Raw genomic sequence first — 25,389 nt, forward strand, 5'->3', positions numbered from 1 at the left:
CTAGCCTACTGGAAAACGCTGGCAAGCAAGCTGCTGGCAGATATTACAGGTAGGCTATTATAACTTAGACAGATATTTTCTTCCCTAGGCTAGGCCAGCAACACACGCTGGAAAGATGCAAACAGATCAACTTAACATATACAGTATTTCCTCCTGATTGTGAAGCACTGCACATACAGTGATGGCCAAAAGTATTGGCACCCATGCTAAAGTTGACTGAAAAGAGGAATATAAAATCATCTTTTGGAAATTGATCTTAATGCCTTAAGTGAAAAATGAGGAAATATCTAACCTTTAAGGACGCCAATTTTCTTAGTGAATGAATAATGTATCATAAATAAATAAATGTTCTTCCTTAAAATACAGGGCTCATAAGTATTCCCACCCCTATGTTAAATTCCCATAGAGACAGGCAGATTTTTATTTTTAAAGGCCAGTTATTTCATGGATCCAGAATACTGTGCATCCTGATAAAGTTACCTTGGCCTTTGGAATTAAAATAGCCCCACATCATCACATACCCTTCACCATACCTAAGATTGGCATGATGTTATTTGAGTTAGCCTATTAGCTGGTTTGATTTGCATTGAGCTCAATGAGCATCAAACCAGCTAATAGGCTAACTGAAATAACACCCATCTAACACTAAATCTGCCTGTCTCTATGGGAATTTAACATAGGGGTGGGAATAAAAAAAAATCTCAGATAGTCCCGGTTCCAACCAATACTCGATATTCGATACCCAAGCCTAGTCGTAGGTCATACTAACTACATGGTAAGGTCGTAGGTCATACTATCTACATGGTAATGTGGGGAAATGTTTGTTTGTGTGGAGACTGAAGTCCAGCACACCGAGGACATCCATGCCTCCCTCTCCCTCTGTCCGCACAGCAGCAGGAGCATCAGGCTGAGTTAAGAGCGTGTTCAGTTAAGAGAATCAGCGCAGAATGGCCCTCACTAGGATCGATCCTGATTGCTGGAGGGCTGCTACTCTGCCTCTACACACTCTGCTCCTCCACAGCAACGCCAGAGCCGTGAGTGTATATATACACACACACACACACACAGCAACACCAGAGCCGTGAGTATACACCCCCCCCCCCCCCACACACACACACATACACACAGCCACGCCAGAGCAGTCAGTATACATACACACACACAGCAACGCCAGAGCCGTGAGTATACACCCCCCCCCCCACACACACACACACATACACACAGCCACGCCAGAGCCGTCAGTATACATACACACACACAGCAACACCAGAGCCGTGAGTATACACACCCCTCGAGGCTAGTGGGGGCATCTATTAGATGGAGGGGGTAGTGGAAACCAATTGAGAGATAAAGGACTATAAGAAAATAGATGCTTTGTGGTTCCCTTTTGGAGGTGGGATGTGTAGTCTTTGGTTCCGTGTAGTGCTAGGCGGTATCACCAAAAATGTATATGACGGTTTCACGGTATATGACGGTATTTTTTTTTTCCATGCCTAATCAGGTGTTCAGCATTTTCTACTGAACAGAACAGAATTCATGTGGATGTCTTGTTAGCAACCATGACAGTCAGGATCTCTGCTAGTCAGCTAGTATTGTTCAGTTCGTGTCTAGAACATGCTTTACTTGCTACCTGGATAATTTCAGCGAATATTTTTAAGGTGAGATGAATGATAAGCCTACTAGCCAAATAGTTACAGCTGTGGAACAATCTTTATGGTATTCCGTGCAACCCCCTAAATAAATCCCTTACTTAAGGAGAAATTAAGCCTTAAGGGTCACAAACAGGGGTCCTGTCTGAAACAGTGTCGTGCGGTGCAGCGTTCCAAACGTTGTCTAATCAAATGCACCGGTATGGCGGTATATCAAACATTCATATCATAACGAAAATATACACCGGTATTCTGTGAACCGGTATACCGCCCAGCATTAGTTCCATCTATACTGCAGGTGAGCTATCTCCTCATTTGCAAGCATGAGTGGCATTAAAACATCCCCTTAGTCCTGGGCTTGCCAACCTTTTTTGGCAGGTAAGCCTATTTTGATGTCACAAAATGTTGGCGACCCATACTCATTCACAATATGAGCGCGCATCTCATCTCTGGTGTAACATCCAGTCGAGAGCGGTACTTTGATTTTTAAGCACATCAATCAAATATATCGCGCTGTCTTAAGTTTATTTTTACGTTGCTAGATTGTAATGAACAATCCATACTAGTTTCAAGAGGTTTTTATAAATATATATTCTTATGTAACATGCTTGTACATTTTAAGATGCCTTATACTCAGCCGACCCCATTTGAATTTCAGGCGACATGGGGTCCTGACCCCAAGGTTGGAAAACGATGCCTTAGTCATTTAATGGTCATTTAATCTGTACGAATGCTCAGAGGGAGTGTGGGGAAACACATTGCTGTAATCTGTACGAATGCTCAGAGGGGGTGTGGGGAAACGCCTTGCATCTCTGTAGGTCGTTCCTGGTGACCTTCCCTGCCCAGATGAGGTCGGCATTTGAAGCCAAACTGTGTGCCAGCCTCCAGAGTCCTAACGAGACTCTGCGCATGTCCATATATCTGACCAGTGGAGACAAGAAGAAGATGCTGCACCAGGAGACCTCAGACACAGACTTCCACCGCTGCGTCCACTTCCAGGTCAGTAGCTCACCTGCAGGGCAGGGGCCAGGTACATACACACCTGGAGAGCAGGGGCCAGGTACATACACACCTGGAGAGCAGGGGCCAGGTTATTTAACCAGGTTATTTTTGTTATTTAACAGGCCCCATCGGTAAATAAAGACTCTGTGCAGAGTATCAAAGTAGAGGTCGAGGGTCGTACATCTCACTGGACTTCAGAGAGTCTGGTGAAGTTCAGGCCAAAACCTGATCCCGTGACCTTCATCCAGACAGATAAACCCATATACAGCCCAGGCCAAACAGGTACGTCCTCCTATAGACGCTTGATACAGCCCAGGTACGTCCTCCTATAGACGCTTGCATATACAGCCCAGGCCAAACAGGTACGTCCTCCTATAGACGCTTGCATATACAGCCCAGGTATGTCCTCCAATAGATGCTTGATACAGCCCAGGCCAAACAGGTACGTCCTCCTATAGACGCTTGCATGTACAGCCCAGGTATGTCCTCCTATAGACGCTTGCATGTGGTCGCAGAGTCAGTTGTAAACACCCAGATGGTCCATTTCGAGGTCTGATTCTAACTCTGATTCTCACTTGCAGTGTATTTCAGAGTGGTTACCATGGATACGGAGTTCATTCCCCTTCAGCAGAAGGTGAGTCCTGCTGAGTTTTCTGACTGTTTGTGTAGTGAGATAGACGTCCTCTAAGGAGCTGTACTGTAGTGAGGTAGACGTCCTCTAAGGAGCTGTACTGTAGTGAAGTAGACGTCCTCTAAGGAGCTGTACTGTAGTGAAGTAGACGTCCTCTGAGGTAGACGTCCTCTAAGGAGCTGTACTGTAGTGAAGTAGACGTCCCCTCAGGAGCTGTACTGTAGTGAGGTAGACGTCCTCTAGGGAGCTGTACTGTAGTGAGGTAGACGTCCCCTCAGGGACTTGTGTAGTGAGGTAGACGTCCCCTCAGGGACTTGTGTAGTGAGGTAGACGTCCCCTCAGGGACTTGTGTAGTGAGGTAGACGTTCTCTCGGGGACTTGTGTAGTGAGGTAGACGTCCCCTCAGGAACTGTTGTGTCGTGAAGTACTCCCTCTTATTAAGCCTGATAATAAGCCCATCATTGGTCCTTAATGGTGTCTGTTAGTCACTTGGGGAGGAGCAAACCAGAAGTCTGGGTATTTCTCATGTTTCTGATATTCTAATTGACACATACTGCCCATGTTCTGCTCTTGACTTTAAAATAAGAAATGCCAGATTTTGAAGCTGCTCTGCCTCAAGCTCATAACTGCCTACCTGGCATGTGAATTACTTTAGTCAACGGAAATGTACGTGTGTGGGCTGAATCTCTTAGCTGAGTGCTTTTTTTTCTCTGTATTTTTTTGCTCATATTGGGGAGTTTGGCCCTCTCTCTCTGAGGCGTAATTCAACATACAAACTGAATGTCTGGCTCCCTCTACTGGTAGGTCCTAGTAACTGTAACTGCCAACGGCTCGGAGCAGTTCAATGCACTGCAGTGTTGCGCGGTCTGCCCGAAATTAAGCGGTCGCCCGCGGATGACCGCGGTCACCCGCGGTTATGAGTCATAAACAAAATATTTTAATGATATTCGGGTCATTTGCGGGCGGGTCAGTTAAAATTAATTAAATATATATGTTCTACAAATAGGCCTACTTAAAATATCACGAGAAAGCTAGCATCAATACAGTAAAGCATCAATACAGTAAAGTCAACTGTAAAGAAGCAAGACGCGAGTTAAAATAATAAAGACACCCCTTCAGGAAAAGCGATATAGGCTATGGTTATGGTCTAGGCCTACTTCTTGCGAAGCCATTTAAAAGTATGACAGCCAAAACGGGCAGCCTGCAGGAATAAATGTTATGGCACAGACTACACAGCCATATCTACCGGTATGTATAGGTTCGCGCATGCATAAAAGTTAGTAGTAAAGCTTTGTGTTTCATTCAGCATTATAAACCAGTTCTTACGCTAACGTTTTGACCAGCAATGTATCGCTCTTGCCTACCTCGCCTCACCATTTCTGTTTTCGAAAGAAAGATATATGTCCATGGCCTTCAAATCTTATCCTAGTGTTCTAATCCTTTGTGCGTTGCGTGCGTGCTTGCGCTCTTATTCTCATTCTTTCTCCTGCGCAAACATTATGTCCTGCATGCTTACTGCGTGTAGTTCTACTGCATCAAGTTTCGTAAATAAATTAGTTTGTTTTTACAGAAATGGCCTACTGTCACACTGCATGCAGCCTATAACCAAAAGCACACATTTTGTAAATAAGCGGGTCGGATCGCGGGTCGGGTATAATTTTGTCCTAATTAATATTCGCGGTCCGAGTTGCGGTCGGGTTGATTAAAATATCGGGCGACCGCGGGCCGCTTGTGACCAAACCCGCGCAACACTGATGCACTGCAATGTAATCGATAGAGAGAGAGAGAGAGAGATAGATAGATAGATAGATACTTTATTGATCCCCACGGGGAAATCCACCATCCATTCCAAATATTCTGGTCTCTGTGTTTAAAAACCAACACTATAAAGCACTCATCATTTAAATAAAAAAGCACTAATCATTTCTCTTCTGTCTCCACAGTACAGCCTGGTGACACTTGAGGTGTGTACATAACGGTGTTTTATATTATATTTATCTATCTTACGTGCCTTTATGTTTACTCCCCCACACCATGCTGTGTTTCTCCCTCGGAATTATTCTGTAGATTAATACAGTAATCTCATATTCCACTTGAAAATATCCTTTATTAAAGGAGAATTCCGGTGTGATTTTGACCTAAAGTGTGTTGAAACATGATACCGAGTGTGAACGTATGTCTCATAGCTCACAAAAATAATTCAGTGGAAATGCATGGATTCCAGTTGCTGCTACTGGAAGCAACTGAATCCATGCATTTCCACTGAATTATTTTTGGAATCTGATCCCTTATCATACCTGTTCGTTTGTACTCGTCGCTCGACTTATCGTGACTAAATTCAAGATGGTGATCGAACGGTAAAATTCCTTAAGGTACTGTCTGTAAATAAACTACCAGTGCTTTTTCAAAGTTCTCCATGTCTCGTTTTAAATGTCAAGGCCCTCGGAAGTCTACCAATGAAGTATGGAGCTACTTTGAACCTCGTAAATGGTGTAAAACAGTGATTTATTTGCATGGCTAGGCCGATGCCCGAGGCACCGCAACGAAACACTGTTGGTAGCATTGGCTAACTAGCGCCAGATTTCTGAGTGCAGGGGACAAGCCGAGGTGAGCTATGAGACATACGTTCACACTCGGTATCATGTTTCAACACACTTTAGGTCAATATCACACCGGAATTCTCCTTTCAATTCCTTTATTAAATATCCTTTATTAAATTCCTTTGAACTTGACCATACATATTGTGTGAGTCTAAGGAAAAAGTGCTTGTAGACTGAAATTGCAACAGCAGCACAAGTTTTAGAGTTCTGTTTTCTCAAAATGTGCGGTTTCATCAGAGTATTAAACTCTGTCGCTTGTTGGCCGTTCTCAGGATCCCCGTGGCAACACCATTGGCCAGTGGCTGAACGTGTCGTCGGAGCGTAAGATGCTGCAGCTGTCTCACGCCCTCAACCCAGAGGCTGACCAGGGCTACTACATGCTGTCTGTGACCGGAGAGCAGGGCGCAGGGTCGCACCAGTTTCAAGTGAAACAATATGGTATGTTGTTGTTGTTGTTGTCTAGAGTGACACGTGTGTGTTGTGTGCTGGTAGCCCGGCATGGACAGAGGCTTCTTGTCCCAAAGTGGGCGTGTCCCTTCGTGCTAGTCCTTCTCCAGAGTCCCACTTTCATTCCAAACTGATGTACATTCCACACTCATAATCATGTGCAGATGAACATTCCACTCGTATTCATGTGCAGATGAACATTCCACACTCGTATTCATGTATCTGTACATTCCACACTCATATTCATGTGCAGATGAACATTCCACACTCATATTCATGTATCTGTACATTCCACACTCATGTTCATGTGCAGATGAACATTCCACTCATATTCATGTGCAGATCGATCAACATTCCACACTCATATTCATGTGCAGATGAACATTCCACACTCATTCATGTATCTGTACATTCCACACTCATATTCATGTGCAGATGAACATTCCACACTCATTCATGTGCAGATGTACGTTCCACAAAAGGTTGTATATTTAGCACAAGAATATATCTGTTATAAAGTCATCCATGCATTTAGAAGACGGGTTGGAAAACTGTCTTGGTGGACAGCCACCAAATCCATGAAGTGATGAGTCTGACATTTTCACTCGATACACATTTGGCCTACAACATTTTTAGTCTGTTCTTGTCAGATGAGCAATCCTTCAAGATGACACGCTATACAGCTTTGTTTGTGTTTATATATAATATGTTATACATATATAATATGTATAGCTATACAGGTTTGTCAGTATGTTTTTTAGGATGTTTAAGAATAGTGTAAAGCCAACTGGCACGTTTAGGACAAAGTTTTTTTGTTACCATGGCGTCTCTTCCTCCTTTCAGTTTTGCCCAAGTTCGACGTGACGCTCAACAGCCCAGAGTCAGTGAGTGTGGGAGCAGCAGAGATCCGACTGCAAGCATGTGCCAAGTGAGTGACACGGGGACGGGTCATTCTCAGGAAGTGACACGGGGATGTGTAGAATTCTGGGGTAGACCTCTAAAGTTCATGGCCATGCTGCTGGAGGTCCCACGGCTGCTGGAGGCCTTATGGCACCTGGAGTATCAGGGACCGCCCCCGTGATCACGCTGTTTTCCCCACTGAGAGTGTTCATGTGCTTTGCCGTCAGAATGTGTGAAAAACATGGATGCCACAACAAAGGTTAAAACATACGCTCACTAATCTTCAATACAACTGTGTTTGCTTAAAAATATGGTGGAATATGCAGATTTCAAGTGACAAAAATGGCAAATTCCCAAGTTCACATTAAAATTGCTGGACATGAAAGTCCACATGGACTACAGATGAACTACGTGATGACAAAAGTGACGACGAGCCCCCAACTGGGCAACTCCGGTGAAGTACAACAATAACATCTTCAAATAAAGTGATCCGGTGAAGTACAGCGGCCATTAAATGGATACATCTTCACACAGTGATCCGGGCTGCATCCCAAAGCGCTCCTCGCTCCTCCTGCTAGTGCCCCGGAAATCGTTGAAAGCTCGATGTCATCGAGGACGTCTCATTTATCTAATTGTTCCAAGCTCGATGTCATCGAGGACGTCTCATTTATCTAAATGCAACCAGAGGAGGAGAGAATGAGGAGAGGAGAGAGGCGACAGCGCCGATACAGCAGGAAATACGAGAGCATCCTATGGGGAAGCGTTTTCGGACGAAATTGTGCGATCATGGTCAAAGTCAAGTCAACTTTATTTATATAGCGCATTTCATACAGAGCTCATTCAATGTGCTTTACATAAACAAAAGCAAACAGGAATAGCTGATAAAAGCATAGAAGGGCAATAGTCAAAGAATAGTTTAAAAAGTAAAGAATAATAAAAAGAAAATATAAAACGCACAAGGTAAAATCATTTAAAAATAAAGAACAATTAATAAGAAAAAAAGTAAAGTAATAAACGACAAGGTAGAATAAATATGTAGAAACAGTTTGGTCTTAAATCTATATTTAAAACTGGCTACAGTTGGGGCCTTTTTTGATGTCAAAAACCAGTAGGTTTTACTAACAGGTTTTTCACCTGGGACCATGGAGACATGTCTGATGGGTATTTAGGTCCGGCTCCATTTACTGATTTAGAAACAAGTAGTAGTGCTTTAAAGTCAAGTCCCTGCACTGGCTTCCAGTAAGTCACAGAATTAAGAATTGGAGTAATGTGGCCAGTTCTTTTAGTTTTTGTTAGAATCCTAGCTGCATTTTTGTATCACCTGAAGCTGTTTGATAGTCTTTTTAGGAAGGCCTGTGAACAGTCCATTGCAGTAATCAACCCTGCTGGAGATAAATGCATGAATGAGTTTTTCTAAATCATGTTTTGACATCAGCCCTCTAAGTTTGGCAATATTTTTGAGGTGGTAAAAAGCTGATTTAGCTATCGCTTTCATGTGGCTGTTGAAATTTAGATCACTGTCAATTAATACACCAAGATTTGTAACCGTACCCTTTGCTTTCAACCCTTTTGTGTCAAGGAGAGTGGCAAAGTCTTTCCTCCTTTTTACCAAATATAATTACTTCAATTTTTTCTTTGTTCAGCTGAAGAAAAATGAGACATCCAGGTGTTGATTTGTTCTATACACTGACACATAGATTCAAGAGGACCATAGTCGTTTGGTGACGGAGCTAAGTAAATGTGTGTCATCTGCCATCACCCATCTTGCAGTACAGCTGCAGTTGATGGAGGTTGTTTTCACCTGTTAAGCATTGTGATTGTGTTGGTTTGTAGCCTTTAAGCGTTGTGATTGTGTGGTCTTTTAGCCTTTAAGCGTTGTGCTGTGTGACCTTGTAGGCCGTGACCTTGACCTTGTAGGCCGTGACCTTGTATCCCGTGTTGTCCCTGTTCTCAGATACACGTTTGGGGCGCCTGTGCCAGGGAAGGCTACTCTGTCTTTGTGTCGAGAGTCGGATATCCAAGGAGGCGATGGCGTTGATCCCACACTATCAGTATGTTGGGAAGAACTGGTGGAGGTAAAGATATACTTCCAAACTAAATGATCAACATCCTAGTTATTCACTCTTCTGTAAATGTTGCCTCAATATGATTGATTTCTATATTACCTAAATTAACATTAAAATGTAAAATAACATTTGTTATGTTTGCCACACATTTATTTCATTAAGCATTTAAAATGAAGTTATAACAGTAGGGATTAAAGGGCCAAGTAGACCATACTTGTCAACCCTCCTGTTTTTTCTGGGTTTCTGACCTATTTTAACTTTTTTCCCACTGCCTTCCCATCTTAATATTTTTTTCCCGTAAAATATCCTAATATTTTAATAACATTAGCCCTACCACCGGACCTGTCAGTCTATGTAGCCTACTGTTGTCCTGTTGCTACCCCCTTGCCCTTCCAGCGAAGCAGATGTTTTCAAAGCATTGTTTTGCTTGCTTGAAGGCGACCTAGTGATATTAGTCTATTTAAGATAACAGCGTGGTTGTTGTGAGCATGATTTTGATGCCAATCTGTAAGCCAAATAACGGTAGACCTAGCTCTACACCTTGTTTAGCTAGTGCAGCAGTTTTGTTGTCTGATCTTCCTGTTGCTATCAGCAAGAATTCTATGTTGATGTTCTCGTATTTTGGGTGAGACCAGGGGGATCTCCCTTATTTTCAACGCTCAATGTTTGACAGCTATGAAGTAGACTGACAAACACTTCCTGAGGCTGTGATGCAGGTTTGTGGAGTGTTTAATTGTAACTGTGCTTGTTTTGCCCACAGATGGACAAGTCTGGCTGTGGCTGTTATGCATTCTATATGGCAACATTTACACAGCAAGACTTGAACAAAAAACTGAGAGATATCCTAATATTCAAGGCCACAGTAGTTGAAGAAGGAACAGGTAAGCCAAAGCGACCCTTTTGTAAACTGTTTGTCCACCAAAGGTTCCTTGTCTATATTTCATTTTGTCTTCAGGTATCAGTAATTCAGAGGTCAAAAACATAGATTTGGACTTCTCTCTTGGGAAACTCTCCTTTGTTGATACACCAGACGTAATTGAGGACGGGGCAGTTATGGAGGGCAAGGTAGGTGAAAAGGTCGTCTCTGCAAACACATCTGCCATGCATGCACTACGGTCATTTAAAATTCTTCTCCATCTTTCAAATGCCTCTCCGTAAACTGTAGTCTTATTCCTCCCCTGCACATGGAGCTTGTTCAAAATATGGTGAGGGTTTTTAGTTTTGGTTGAATATAACGTTAGCACATGTCTAGGTCTGTACTTGCTGTATTATTGGGTAATGGGGACTGAGTTTGGGGAAAGTTTCCTCTCTGATGTTTTCTTTGTGTTTGGTTCAAATACCATCGAATGTGACATCATCTAGAATTGCTGACGATACCTTTGAGTTTTGACCACCAGCCTCCGGTATCTTGCCAAACAACCTTTCACTAGACTTATGGACTGTACCTTTTTAAGTATTTTCACATACTGATCTTGGTGCTGTGTGAGTGTGAGGGGAAAGTGATTCAGATACTGACCTTGGTGTTGCAGGATTTGATCGAAAAAAGGAGATTCAGCCAGTTGTCTTGTCTGATCAGTGCTATGAGGTACATTTCTGGAACCAGCGGCAAAGACTAGCCAGCGGAAAGCACAAAGTCACACTGCGTTTCCTTTCTCTACAGATCAAAGCGACCCATTACAATGACACTGGCATCGCTAGGAGGATGGTCCATCTGTTCAAAGGTCCGAGATGGAATGCAGAGCTTCTGCTGAACCTGACCACAGACTCCGCTGGAGTAGCCCAGTTCTCCCTCAACACAGCTCCTTTCCCAGGGGACTTTGAGCTCTTTGTAAGCTGGTCACTAGAGTCAGTTCTCCCTCAACACGACTCCTTTCCCAGGGGACTTTGAGCTCTTTGTAAGCTGGTCTTCTGGAAAAATCAGTGAATGCACTGCAGAAAAGCTACGTCTAGTGTCTATGTGGACGTGTTCTGTATAGATTGTGCACAAGCTAATGCTAGTATATTTGAGTCTCTGCGTGTGAGTGCATGATGTGTATATTCTACACAAGCTAGTGCTAGTGTAGTTGAATCTTTGTGTGAGTGTGTCATGTGTATATTGTACACAAGCTCATGCTAGTGTAGTTGAATCTTTGTGTTGGCGTGTGATGTGTAGGTCGTACACAAGCTAGTGCTAGTGTAGTTGTGACGGTGCTTTGTGGAAGATCCAGGCATTCCTCCTTTCTCGTCTCTAATGCTTCTTCCTTTCCAGGCCAGCCTAACTACAGACACCGACACATACAGACCATATAACACCCCATACTATGACTCGGAATCAAAGTCTGTGTCCAGATTAAGAACAGCATCTCCAGACTCGGCATCATCCAGCTCTCTGTCCATAATAGATGACAAAATAAATGGTGCTCTTCAGTGTGGCAAAGACGTACCCATCACCATTAAGTACACCTTCACTGGGGAGACTTTCAACGCAGACTCTGTGGATGTCATTTATATGGTATGTGGAATACAGGTTCCATTCCAGACATCTAAAGTCATTTGAATACTTTATGTCATTAGTTTTCCTTGTTTGTTGCAGGTTTTATCAAGAGGACAGATTGTTCATCATGGCTTTGCTGAAGCTTCAGTGAAGGGTTCTCCACCAGTAACTCAGGGTGAGGTTTCCTTCCGGTTGTCCGTCAGTGTTGAGATGGCCCCCTCAGTGCAGGTCCTGGCCTACTGTGTCTTACCCAGTGAGACTTTCCTGGCTGACAGCAAAACCTTCTCAACGGAGAAGTGCTTCGTAAACAAGGTACCACACTACAGCATGATGTTGTCATGGTAGCACACTACAGTGCAATGGTGTAATAGGAGCACACTACAGCATGTTGTCATGGTAGCGCACTATAACATGTTGTCGTCATGGTAGCGCACTACAGCATGATGTTGTCATGGTAGCACACTACAGTGCAATGTTTTAATGGTACCACACTACAGCATGATGTTGTCATGGTAGCGCACTACAGCATGATGTTGTCATGGTAGCACACTACAGCATGTTGTTGTCATGGTAGCACAGTAGAGCATGTCATGGTAGCACAGTAGAGCACGATGTTGTCATGGTAGCACAGTTGAGCATGTTGTTGTCATAGTAGCACAGTAGAGCATGTTGTTGTCATGGTAGCACGCTAGATCAAGGTTGTGGAAAGTTGTCTTTGTCCTCCTCTGCTGCTCTGTGATTGGTTGATAATATGCTGTTGTGTACACAGGTGTCGGTGCAGTTCTCCCCCCCTAAATCGGTTCCTGGAGAGAAGAGCTCCCTGCAGCTGTCTGCTCAGCCTGGCTCTCTCTGCGGCCTCAGCGCTGTGGATCAGAGCATCTACATCCTGGAACCTGGGAAACGACTGAACGCTGACAAGGTTACCAGCACCATGATGACATAGATCTGACCCAGAGGGGACTGGGCCTCTGATGCCCATATGTGTTATTGCCCATTACTGCCTGAAGAGAGGAGGGGGGTGATAATGATGCCTGATGAGAGGAGGGGGGTGATGATGCGTTCCTCTTCCCCTCTAGGTTTTTGATCTGTTACCACCGATGGACTCATTTGTTGATTATGAAGTTGAAGATCCAGTAGAGTGTCTGAAAGTGAGACCTCGGAGATCTTCTCCGTACTATCCTCCGAAACGCTCTGCAACTGATGCCTTTGCAGTTTTCCAGGTCTGAAAAATAAGCACTTGAACACAGAATAAGTCCATATCCTAATGTCCATAATATCTGTGAAGGAGGAGTCTATCTGCGTCTGTGTCTGTTTTAGAGGTTGGGGCTGAAGGCTGCAACTAACCTGGTTTTGCGTCTTTGTCTGTTTTAGAGGTTGGGGCTGAAGGCTGTAACTAAGCTGGTTTTAGGGACACCAGACTGCTTACTGTACCGGGGGGAGACGTACCACAAGGGATTTGGTAAGAGCACTTAAACATGAAACACACTGTAGACCTTGAATTGAGACACTGTAACCTAATTTAACAATGAGGCTCATTTTACTTGGTGTTTGTAGACCTGACCAATGAGGCTCATTTTACTTGGTGTTTGTAGACCTGACCATTGACCAAGGCCTCTGATTACGTCAGCTGCTCTGGCCTCTTTTTCCTCCGCATGAACGCGTGATGCATGAACATCACCTGCATGTCTTCCATTTCCGCGGCCTTTGATCCATACAGGGCGTATGCTGGAGGGACGGTGTCCCAAACTCTGACGTACTCCAGAGGACAGGACCTCTACAGTCCTGTGTCCATGCCATCGCCATAGCAATTAACACTACACAGTCCTGTGTCCATGCCATCTCCATAGCAATTAACACTACACAGTCCTGTGTCCATGCCATCGCCATAGCAATTAACACTACACAGTCCTGTGTTAATGCCATCTCCATAGCAATTAACACTACACAGTCCTGTGTCAATGCCATCTCCATAGCAATTAACACTACACAGTCCTGTGTCAATGCCATCTCCATAGCAATTAACAATGGCTCCCAAGCCTCTCAGAAGGCCTCCAAGCCATTTGTAAAGCAGAGAGCAGTTTGCTGCTTGCGCTGTGGATGGCAGTAGTAGCACCTTATTTTCAGATCAGCGTAGCATCACAGAGATATATGGCACATTCACTGCCTTCAGATCAGCGTAGCATCACAGAGAGATATGGCACATTCACTGCCTTCAATATCAATGGGATCAGATCTCTTACGAAATTCTTGCCTTTATGTCAGCAATAATTGTTCAGGCGCAAACACAAATTCACCATTTAACAATCGAGGGACATTTTCTAAATCAGTGAACCCCATTTTAATACCTTAATGCTGTCTGTGTCTGTCTGTGTCTGTCTGTCTGTCGTTGTAAAGGATTTGGTCAGCGTCAGTAGGTCAGTAGGTATGGGAACCTCTACCTTTCATGTCCACAGATGCAGGTAGACCATTACCTCAAGCCTCTGCTGCTGACGTGGGGGGTTAATCGTGATGAGCACCGGTGCCCTGACAGGTGGGGGGGGGGTGGTGTGAGACTGGACTGGTTACTACAGGACTCTGCTGCACAGGAGCAGAGAGGGCAGTTACTACAGGACTCTGCTGCACAGGAGCAGAGAGGGCAGTTACTGCAGGACTCTGCTACACATGTTGTAGGAGTTTGTTTCTCCTTAATAGGGTATCCCATGGCAAATGCTGCACCAGGTGCTCCAGTGCTGTTGGAAAAACAAAATGTTGGTGTGACTGTTCGTACAATCTTCCCTGAGACGTGGATCTGGGAACTGGCAGAGGTTGGGTAAGTGGCCACGTAGAATCAGGTATCTTGTTTCCAGCACTAGATCCCCATATCCAGCCCCATCACCGTTGCTCTAACGTTGCTCTAACGTGTCTCTTCACAGGGGGTCTGGAGAAACACAAGTCCCTCTCACTGTCCCTGACACCATCACCACCTGGGAGATGGAGGCGTTCTGCCTGTCCCCCCAGGGCTTCGGTCTGGCCCCCCCAGTTCAGCTCACTGTGTTCCAGCCCTTCTTCCTGGAGCTCTCCCTGCCCTACTCCATCATCCGTGGAGAGACCTTTGAGCTCAAAGCAACAGTTTTCAACTACCTGCCCCAGTGCATCATGGTATTGCAACAGTTTTCAACTACCTGCCCCAGTGCATCATGGTATTGCAACAGTTTTCAACTACCTGCCCCAGTGCATCATGGTATTACAACAGTTTTCAACTACCTGCCCAAGTGCATCATGGTATTGCAACAGTTTTCAATTACCTGCCCCAGTGCATCATGGTATAGCAACAGATCATGCTCTGAGCATAAGGACTTTGAACCTTCTGGTAGCCAAAGTGTGTTCTGATTGAATTACTTAAGTGTGTGTGTGTGTGTGTGTGTGTGTGTGTGTGTGTGTGTGTGTGTGTGTGTGTGTGTGTGTGTGTGTGTGTGTGTGTGTGTGTGTGTGTGTGTGTGTGTGTGTGTGTGTGTGTGTGTGTGTGTGTGTGTGTGTGTGTGTGTGTGTGTGTGTGTGTGTGTGTGTGTGTGTGTGTGTGTGTGTGTATTCCCTCTCTAGCTAACATACCGTATTCGCCCCACAGGGTTACATTGTAGAATCATCCGACGATGCTATGAAACATGGTGCCCATGATTTGAGTTGTCCGAACTCTTTTTATATATATATCTGTAAAATACTGTGTACCGTTGCATCTCGTGTGTGTGTTAAACGAGTCCCTCTCTGGTAGGTCACAGTGTGTGTTAAACTCAAATCCCTCTCTGGTAGGTCACAGTGACTCCAACCCCTTCATCAGACTTCACTCTGACCCCCTCCTCTGATGGCCAGTACTCGTCCTGTCTGTGTGCAGATGGGAGAAAGACCTTCAAATGGACACTGGTGCCCTCTGTATTAGGTGAGTAACGCTGAGAGAGTTAAAGGAAAGTGGGTAACTTTATTAGACACTGGTGCCCTCTGTATTAGGTGAGTAACGCTGAGAGAGTTAAAGGAAAGTGGGTAACTTTATTAGACACTGGTGCCCTCTGTATTAGGTGAGTAATGCTGAGAGAGTAGAGACACTGTAGTAGTGGACACTGCTGAAGCTGACCTGGGAAACTTGCCTGCAGGAGAGATGAGCGTGACGGTGAGTGCGGCCACTGGGCCGTCCCAGACTCGGTGTGGCAATGAAGTGGTGACCGTCCCAGAGAGAGGCCGCGTAGACGCAGTCACTCGCTCCCTCAAGGTCAAGGTAGGCCTGCCAGTAGTCCTGCACAAGATCAGTCATTTTGAAGTCCCAAGAAAATCTCCAAAGAACCTCTAGAGCTAAAATCACACTTCTAACATCTGTAACTTCTCTTTTGTAAGGCGGAAGGAACTGAGAAGGCAAGAAGTTTCAGCTGGCTCTTATGTCCAAAGGGTGAGCTCCAATCTTCTGTATCTATAGTTCACGTGTTGTCCTTATGCATACTCTATGGAATGCATTAATAGATTCTTGTGTTAAAAGGAAACTGATGCTATTCTTGCATGCACTGTTATGTCCATGTAATTTGCCCAGACCTTTATTCATATTAGACCACTGGCCATTGGCCTGCTTGGCCCTCAACTCAGTTCCATGTTGTATCCACAGGGGGCACCCTGACGGAGGAGGTGGAGCTGACCCTCCCAGGGGATGTAGTTAAGGGATCAGCCAGAGCCTCTGTGTCTGTGCTAGGTACCAACAGTCACATACAACACACGCTTCTTATGCACAGCAGAGCCTTACATTGGCTCACTGACTGCTGAAACCCTAACCATGTTTGTCCATGTTTGTCCAAGAGAGCCTTACATTGGCTCACTGACTGCTGAAACCCTAACCATGTTTGTCCAACACTCCATGCCTCCTGCAGGGGACATCTTAGGTCGCGCTCTGAAGAACATCGACAGCCTCCTGCAGATGCCTTATGGTTGTGGGGAGCAAAATATGGCCATCCTCTCCCCAAATATCTACATTCTGCAGTACCTGCAGAACACTGGCCAGCTCACTGCAGACATTAAGGAGAAGGCCACCAATTTCCTCAGGAGTGGTGAGATGTTCTCTTCCTTTTGACAGTAGAGGGCAGTAGAGGGCACATGTCTATGTTCATTATTATGTATCCATCCTGGATAGTAAACTCCTGAACAAGATTAGAGTTCTGTGTGGTAGGCATGACTAATGACTATTTCCCATTTACCTTTGTAGCACCGGGTTGAACCCCTTTTGCCTTCAGAATTGCCTTAATTCTTAATAGCATACACTACCACTACCTCACAGGATCAAAAGAGTATATATACTTATATATACCCGTCAAAAGTATGGACACACACACACACACACACACACACACACACTACATGGTACAACAATACCTACAACATCCAAACTATGACAGAAGACAAAGCTCTCTAGAAATATATTATTTCCATGTGCCACATTTCATATTCTTCACTGTTTACCTCTATATCAAATTTGTTGATAATTGATAATTTTATTGATTTGATATTATTAAAGCCAACTTCATTCTTTTGAAGCAGTGCCTCCCCATGGCCACGCCCCTGGACACGCCCCTGATCTTTAGTTACTGCCATGTGATTGGCTGAATAGATATCTGTTAATGAGCAGTTGAACACATGTGCCTAATAAAGTGGCTGGTGATTTGGAACATAATGATGCGTAATCAACAGGATACCAGAGGCAGCTGAACTACAAGCTTCCTAATGGAGCATACAGCACGTTTGGAACAGGAGATGGAAACACATGGTGAGTCCATCCTGGTTCACAAAGTAAGACACCTGTAGACCACAAGACTGTTAATGTTGATGTTGTTCTATGGTTTTTTCACATGGTTTTAATCTGAACATGGTTGATGTAATAGATACTGCATGCTCCGACCACAAATCAGTAACGTTTAATGCGCCGTTTCCCATGATGCAACACATGGCTACTAAAACGTCACAGTGCCACTCAAGGAGGTCCTCCCCCTCTACGGCCTCAAGTGCATCCTCCCCGATCCTCATCTGCACTGAGCACTGAACAGGTGGCTGTTTTTAAAGCTAATTGTGTTTCTGCATTAAAGCGTAACTCACCAAAATGCAACCTAGGGTCGTCTTGTGAATGTACCCGAGTCAAACTTTCATTTAAAAGCATAATTAGGATATAAATATTGTAATGTCCTTTATACTAGAGTTGATGAATCAGCTCTTCAAGAGTTGGTACAAAATGCAACCGCTAGACTGCTTACCAGGACAAGGAAACAGGAACACATCACTCCAGTACTGCCGTACTGCACTGGCTTCCTGTTAAATTTACAATCCAGTATATATCCAGTGTTTTTAAATCACTAAATGAGCGTGCTCCCGGTTATGTCCCAAACATGCTGAACTTTTCCACTCCATCACGAGCACTAGGATCTGCATCCCACGCAGAGCTGCAGAGCCCGAGCGAGGAGCGGAGCGGATGGAATTTTGTTGGAGCGCGTTTTCATTTGGAGGCCGGAGCGGCCCCTCTGTTGTGCTCCAATTTCGCTCCGATTCCGCTCACACCAAGAGTCTGAGGCATGCCCAAATCCACCCAGATTTCATGTCTTCGGAATCAAACCAAGACCGTTATATAGATATTGGCCATAGTAAGTTCATTAGGGATGGAGTTGCTAAATATTTTAGAAAGAAAACTGAAAGTCATAGCCTAGGGCCTGCTGTACAAGCGTACTATTCCTACAAAACAACTAGATGCTAATAATGTAGAGCAAGAACAACCATGTGGTGGTTCCAGTGAGTAAAGATTCATTTTGGAATTTAAGGAGATGTGGAATTTTGCAGAAACATGAGTTACGGAGAGCAAAAACGTGAGCAATTAGAATATGCTTCATATCAAGTAGCCTAAGGCTGAAGTATAACTTGGATGCTAAACCTGTATTATTTAGGCAATTAATCCCACTGATCCTTTTAGTTTTAGGTTTATGTGTATTGACGTTACCAAGCTTGTTCGTTGTTGCACTGTCGGTGTTGCATTATCTTTTACAATAAATGTTCTATGAGTGACATTGCCGTTGCTCTTAGATCTTTGGGATTTACGTTTTCTAAGGTGACAATTCGGCTTGTAGATTATTTCTCCCTCTTTTAAATTGGAGCGAGCGTGGAGCGATTTCACTGGAGCGGGAGGATTTTGAAGTGGAGCGAGATTGAGCGGAGCGACCTGATGTGAATTTGAGCGAGGAGCGGCCGAGTGGACAGCCACCTGAGCGAGGAGCGGCCGAGTGGACAGCCACCTGAGCGAGGAGCGGGATATTCGCACCGCTCAGCTCCACTCACTAGCTCTGATTCCACGCACGCCTGGACACACCCCCTTCCCGCAAACAGAAAGGTGACTGTGCTCTCAGTATCCATGCAACGCCTCTGGAACAGCTTACCACCGGAACTCTAATCGGCATCACCTGTGACGGGTTTTTAGTAAAGATTTAAAAACAATCTCTTCAGCCCCAGCTGTGGCGCAACTGGCTGGGGCACCTGCACCGTACGGCGGCGGCCCGGGTTCGATTCCCGCCCCGTGGTCCTTTCCGGATCCCACCCCTGCTCTCTCTCCCATTCACTTCCTGTCACTCTCCACTGTCCTATCATTAAACGCATAAAAAGACAAAAAAATTAATTATATAATTAAAAAAAAAACATCTCTTCAGACTTGCTTTTAATAGCCACTGAGCCCGTGGAACTATGGATTTGATGCCACTTGTATTTTGTCTGTATATTTATACGTCTGTCTCTCTCTTGTTTTGTTTTTGTCTGGAGGTGTCAGCTGTAGTTGATGCTTGAATCATCTTTTAAACTCTGTCTTTTTTAACTGTGAAGCACTTTGGAATGTAATGTGCTATAGAAATTAAAATGACTTGCATACAATGCTTAGACCACAGCTCTTACCTCTGGACAGAAGCAAACTCAGCGTTGTGTCCATCTCTTCTCCCAGGCTCACTGCATTTGTGTTGAGGTCGTTTGGAAAAGCAAAGTCCTTTATCTACATTGATCCAAAAGTTATAACGGATGCGAGCACTTGGCTTGGAGGAAACCTTCGACCAGATGGTGTTTTCAATATGCAGGGGAAACTCTTCAACAACAGAATGAAGGTCTGACCTGTATGATACTACTCATAAACAAACTCCTTATTTGGGATGGATGCTGAATTTTCAGTGTTGATGAGGGTTTTTCATTGTTTTCTAGGGGGGTGTAAGCGATGATGTAACAATAACAGCTTACATCGCTGCATCAATGCTTGAGCTGAATATGAGCACTGTTACGGTAGGTAAATCTGTCTCAAACCATCTCCTCTATCAAAGGTTTCATTCAGATGCTTTATCTTTTCCATAGCTGTCTGAACATGACTAGAAAGTCATACCCCTTTGTACCACTCATGAGAAATATAACCTTTGACCAGAATGTTTAAAAAAAGAATCTATTTTTATTACTTCAGCAAGAAACCATGAGGTTCCTGAAGTCCTCCGCCAATAACCGCTCCAACACCTACACCACCGCTCTGCTGGCCTACACCTTCAGCCTCGCTGGGGAAGCAGACCTCCGAGCTGAGCTGCTGAAACACTTGGACAGTGTAGCGACCTCTGCTGGTAGGACACATTGTGCAGTGTGCCAGAACCGACATTGATGAGCAAACACGTGCACCTGCTCCCTTCATCTCCTACGGCTCATGTCTTTATCTCATATACGGCTCATGTCTTTATCTCATACGGCTCATGTCTTTATCTCCTACGGCTCATGTCTTTATCTCATACGGCTCGTGTCTTTATCTCATACGGCTCGTGTCTTTATCTCCTAATCTCCTACGGCTCATGTCTTTATCTCATACTGCTCATGTCTTTATCTCATACTGCTCATGTCTTTATCTCATACTGCTCATGTCTTTATCTCATACGGCTCGTGTCTTTATCTCCTAATCTCCTACGGCTCATGTCTTTATCTCATACTGCTCATGTCTTTATCTCATACGGCTCGTGTCTTTATCTCCTAATCTCCTACGGCTCATGTCTTTATCTCATACTGCTCATGTCTTTATCTCATACTGCTCATGTCTTTATCTCATACTGCTCATGTCTTTATCTCATACTGCTCATGTCTTTATCTCATACACGGCTCATGTCTTTATCTCCTAATCTCCTACGGCTCGTGTCTTTATCTCATACGGCTCATGTCTTCTCAGGGAGTCTCCTGCACTGGTCTCAGTCCTCATCAGAGCAAGCTGATTCCCTGGCGGTGGAGACGAGCGCTTATGTGCTGTTAGCTGTTCTCACCAAACCCGCGCTGACGGCTGCAGACTTGGGCTATGCTTCCAGGATCGTCAACTGGCTGGTGAAGCAGCAGAATCCGTATGGAGGCTTCTCTTCCACACAGGTGCTCCACACACCTTTCTTTTCTAAACGTCGTGTGTGTGAGCTGGTCTCCAGCTTCAGTGTTTGCCCGTGCTGACGGCTGGGTGTGTGTGTGTGTGTGTGCTGACGGCTGGGTGTGTGTGCTGACGGCTGGTTGTGTGTGTGTGTGTGTGTGTGTTCTCTCAGGACACGGTGGTGGCGCTGCAGGCTCTGGCTCTGTACGCCACCAAGGTCTTCAGCCCACATGGGTCCAGCACAGTGACCGTGCGGTCAGCAGGGGGCGACACACACCAGTTTGATGTGAACCAGCACAACACACTGCTGTACCAGGAGGGGGCGCTGCGCCACGTTCCTGGGAAGTACAGAGTGGACGTGAAGGGCTCTGCATGCGCTTCTGTGGGGGTCAGTGGAAAAGAACTTCTCCTCTGTTTCTAAACTATTGATGATGGATACTCTGTCCGTGACATTTCTTCACATCTCTTCTGTAACAGGTCGCGCTCTTCTACAACATCCCCACTCCCAGTAAACATTCAACCCTGAGCATTACGACTCAAGCCAAGCCTCTGACTGAGGGACAGTGCAACAAGGCCAATGGGCAGCAGGCCTTCAGCCTCCACATCACAGTCCAGTATGTGTGTGTGTGTGAGCTGGTCTGTGCTGACTGCTGTGTGTGTGTGTGTGTGTGTGTGTGTGGGCAGCAGGCCTTCAGCCTCCACATCACAGTCCAGTATGTGTGTGTGTGTGAGCTGGTCTGTGCTGACTGCTGGGGGTGTGTGTGTGTGCGTGTGGGCAGCAGGCCTTCAGCCTCCACATCACAGTCCTGTGTGTGTGTGTGTGTGTGAGCTGGTCTGTGCTGACGGCTGGGTGTGTGCGTGTGGGCAGCAGGCCTTCAGCCTCCACATCACAGTCCAGTATGGAGCTCCATGCAGCGCCTGCTTCTGTTCTCTTTGACTGAACTAGTCTGACCGCATCCGTTCTAATAGTTATTCCTCCTTTCTTGTGCAGATACACATCTGTTCTAATAGTTATTCCTCCTTTCTTGTGCAGATACACATCTGTTCTAATAGTTATTCCTCCTTACTTGTGCAGATACACATCTGTTCTAATAGTTATTCCTCCTTTCTTGTGCAGATATAACGGACCACTGCAGAGCACCAACATGGCGATAATAGATGTGAAAATCTTATCTGGGTTCACTGCTGACACTGAAAAAGTAAGTTGTCCAATGTCCATCCTACGTCTGTGTGCACCATCCATAATGTTGCTGATGGAGGCTGTGTTGGTGTGTGTGTGCACCATCCATAATGTTGCTGATGGAAGCTGTGTTGGTGTGTGTGTGCACCATCCATAATGTTGCTGATGGAGGCTGTGTGCACCATCCATAATGTTGCTGATGGAGGCTGTGTTGGTGTGTGTGTGTGCACCATCCATAATGTTGCTGATGGAGGCTGTGTTGGTGTGTGTGTGCACCATCCATAATGTTGCTGATGGAAGCTGTGTTGGTGTGTGTGTGCACCATCCATAATGTTGCTGATGGAGGCTGTGTGCACCATCCATAATGTTGCTGATGGAGGCTGTGTTGGTGTGTGTGTGTGCACCATCCATAATGTTGCTGATTGAGGCTGTGTTGGTGTGTGTGTGCACCATCCATAATGTTCTGTGTTTTAACAGCTTCAGGGCAGCAGGTTTGTGGACCGAGTCGACAGGAAAGATGACCACATCCTTGTGTATCTGTCAGAGGTAAGGCCATCTGTAAGAATCCTGGTTTTCACTGAAACATGCTGCACCTACTTGCGCTCTGTCCATCTGATGTGATGTGATGTGTTTCTTTTGATTTCCAAACAGGTTCCAAAGGATATACCTGTTCACTGCGAACTGACCATCCGACAGGATTTGCCAGTCACCAACCTGAAGCCAGCAGGGGTCAAGGTGTATGACTACTACCAGACCAGTAAGACTCCATAGACCAAGACCAGCATTACATATATGTATAATTACATTGCCATGGATACAGCAGTGCTAGTAAGCCCCTGACCAATGAAATCTCTCTCTCTCTCTCTCAATCAGGTGACCAAGCTGAGGCTGAGTACTCCTCCCCTTGTGCAGGTCAGTTAGTCTGCCGAGTCCTCTAAAGAACGATCACAACAACAGGTCCCAATATTCTATTTAACGTGTGTGTGTGTCCTCCCCTTGTGCAGGTCAGGGGACAGCTGAAGGAAGAGGTCATTAAGTGGAAATTATTTTGACATTTCAACCCTTTAACTTGCTGATGTGTTGACATGATGATTTTGATTGTATATCTGTAATAAATACTGCAATCCTAGCATTTGTCTCATGTTCATAATGTTCAGAGGATTGTCAGTTGAAGACAATGTTTATGAAAGAATATGAATGAAAACAATATTACCGTACATCCCTGCTGAAAGAAACGGCTAGAAACCAGCTTATGCTGGTTTTAGCTGGTCTTTGCTGGTGTAGCTGCTTGGGCCACCAGTTGTATATGCTGGCGTGACCATCTGAGGAAGCTGGTCATGCTGGTGTGACCAGCCTGTCTTGTGGGATACAGCTGGTGCAAGATGGTCATGCTGGTGACCAGCCTGTCAAGCCGGTCATGCTGGTTTGCTAGAATGACCAACATAAGCTGGAATGGCCAGTTAAACCAGCACTATAGACCAGTAACACCAGCTAAAATGACCAGCTTGAGGTGGTACGACAAGCAAAACCAGCCGAATTACCATCATAAGCTGGGAAAACCAGCCGAAGGTATGTTTTCGCAAGAGTTTTGCTGGTCTAGCAGGTCAACCATCATAGGGTGGTCAAACAAGCTGGTTAACAAGCTGGTCAACCAGCAAACCACCTTTAGCTGGTCAGGCTGTTTTTTTTTTTTCAACAGGGATGTAGAGCTCAGCATTGTCATTTTATGAAGGAATATGGTTGAAAACAATATCATGAAACAAGGAACATTGTTATATATGGCTTCACGGCATCCTGATAAAAAAAAAACATAATATCCACAAGTGGTGATCATCAGGGACTTGAGATGATATCAAAATGTATCAGTAGCAGCTCCCGCTACGGACAGGTGGTTTTTATGATTATTTTAAATTTGCCTTGCAACTTTAGCTTAATAGAAGTGGTTGAGAAGAGGGCAAGTGTGCCGCGCTGCTGAGAAGTGGCTTTGACGTCACGTGACATGGCAATGTTTGCAGTGATTTGGTATTTTCTTCAAGCTGTGGTTCCTAGGTTTAAGAAGAAACACATTAACAGCAAATCTACTCCTTCCCATTGTACTTGGTACAACTCCTTTTAACCTGGATCTTTATGTTTAACCTTCTATACTAATGAGCCCATGAGTGCATTCACATCTTTATTTGTACTTGGGGTACTTCTATACTAATGAGTCCACAGAAAATTCCGACGACACACAGTGCACAGCTACAGTAGTCCCTAGATGCAGAGGCGATTCTAGAGTCTGGGGGACCCAAGCAAAAATGTCAAGGGGGCCCTACGGACCAGTGTTCATCACCATTATTACATAATCTGATACCAACAGAAAATGTATTAAATAAAACCTTTTTTTTTTTATTCCAAATGTTCCAAACATGAAAAACTTCTTTGCATAAAGTCTATCTTTTATTCTTAAATAAGCTACTTGGTTGACCCATCTCCTGACAATGTTACAATGTGTATTGTTCGCTTACAAGAATTATTAGCATGCAGAGTGAGAAGCGAACTAAAGGAGTTGGAGCTGGGAGAAAAATAGCTGGGCCTATAAACAGGAATGGAAAGAAAAAATTGCGTTCATCTTACCCGGTTTCACAAATGCAAAACCTGTGTATCAGATATGCAACAACGCTGTCACGATAAATAATATCATACCACACTACAAAACGCAGCTATTTGCTCCAAACAAGCACAAAGGCGCAATATTGAAGCGCTGGCTGAGGGCTATGCAGAGCTAGCAGGATCCAGTGCGATCTGGTGTTCTTTCTCATATTTGTTAAGCACCAACTCACAGTCTGATTGGTGAATAGGCTATTTGTAAATCAATATCGTCAAATAAAAGATGCCAGAATAATTTGACTGGGCCAAACAAATATCAGTGGCGGCAGCTTTGGCCGCCTGTTGCCGACCCATGTCGTAGATTATAGTTTAAACTCGAGGTGTGTCAATGATATTTTAATTCCATGTCGACTGAGCCGACAGGGATTTTATTTTTTTTAAAGTATGACGCCCAT

The 25,389-nt window shown here is 44.8% G+C and overlaps 1 pseudogene; it reads left to right on the top strand.

Annotated features, from left to right (window-relative positions):
* The first annotated feature begins 3,243 nt into the window (after positions 1 to 3,243).
* On the top strand, positions 3,244 to 23,426 carry LOC143131802 (alpha-2-macroglobulin-like protein 1; annotated as a pseudogene).
* The last annotated feature ends 1,963 nt before the right edge of the window (positions 23,427 to 25,389 follow it).

Source organism: Alosa pseudoharengus, unplaced genomic scaffold (assembly GCF_046254945.1).
Source record: "Alosa pseudoharengus isolate Yale_2024_CS ecotype anadromous, Long Island Sound unplaced genomic scaffold, YU_APseudo_1.1 YU_APseudo_1.1_scf_18, whole genome shotgun sequence".
NCBI classification, from domain to species: domain Eukaryota; kingdom Metazoa; phylum Chordata; class Actinopteri; order Clupeiformes; family Clupeidae; genus Alosa; species Alosa pseudoharengus.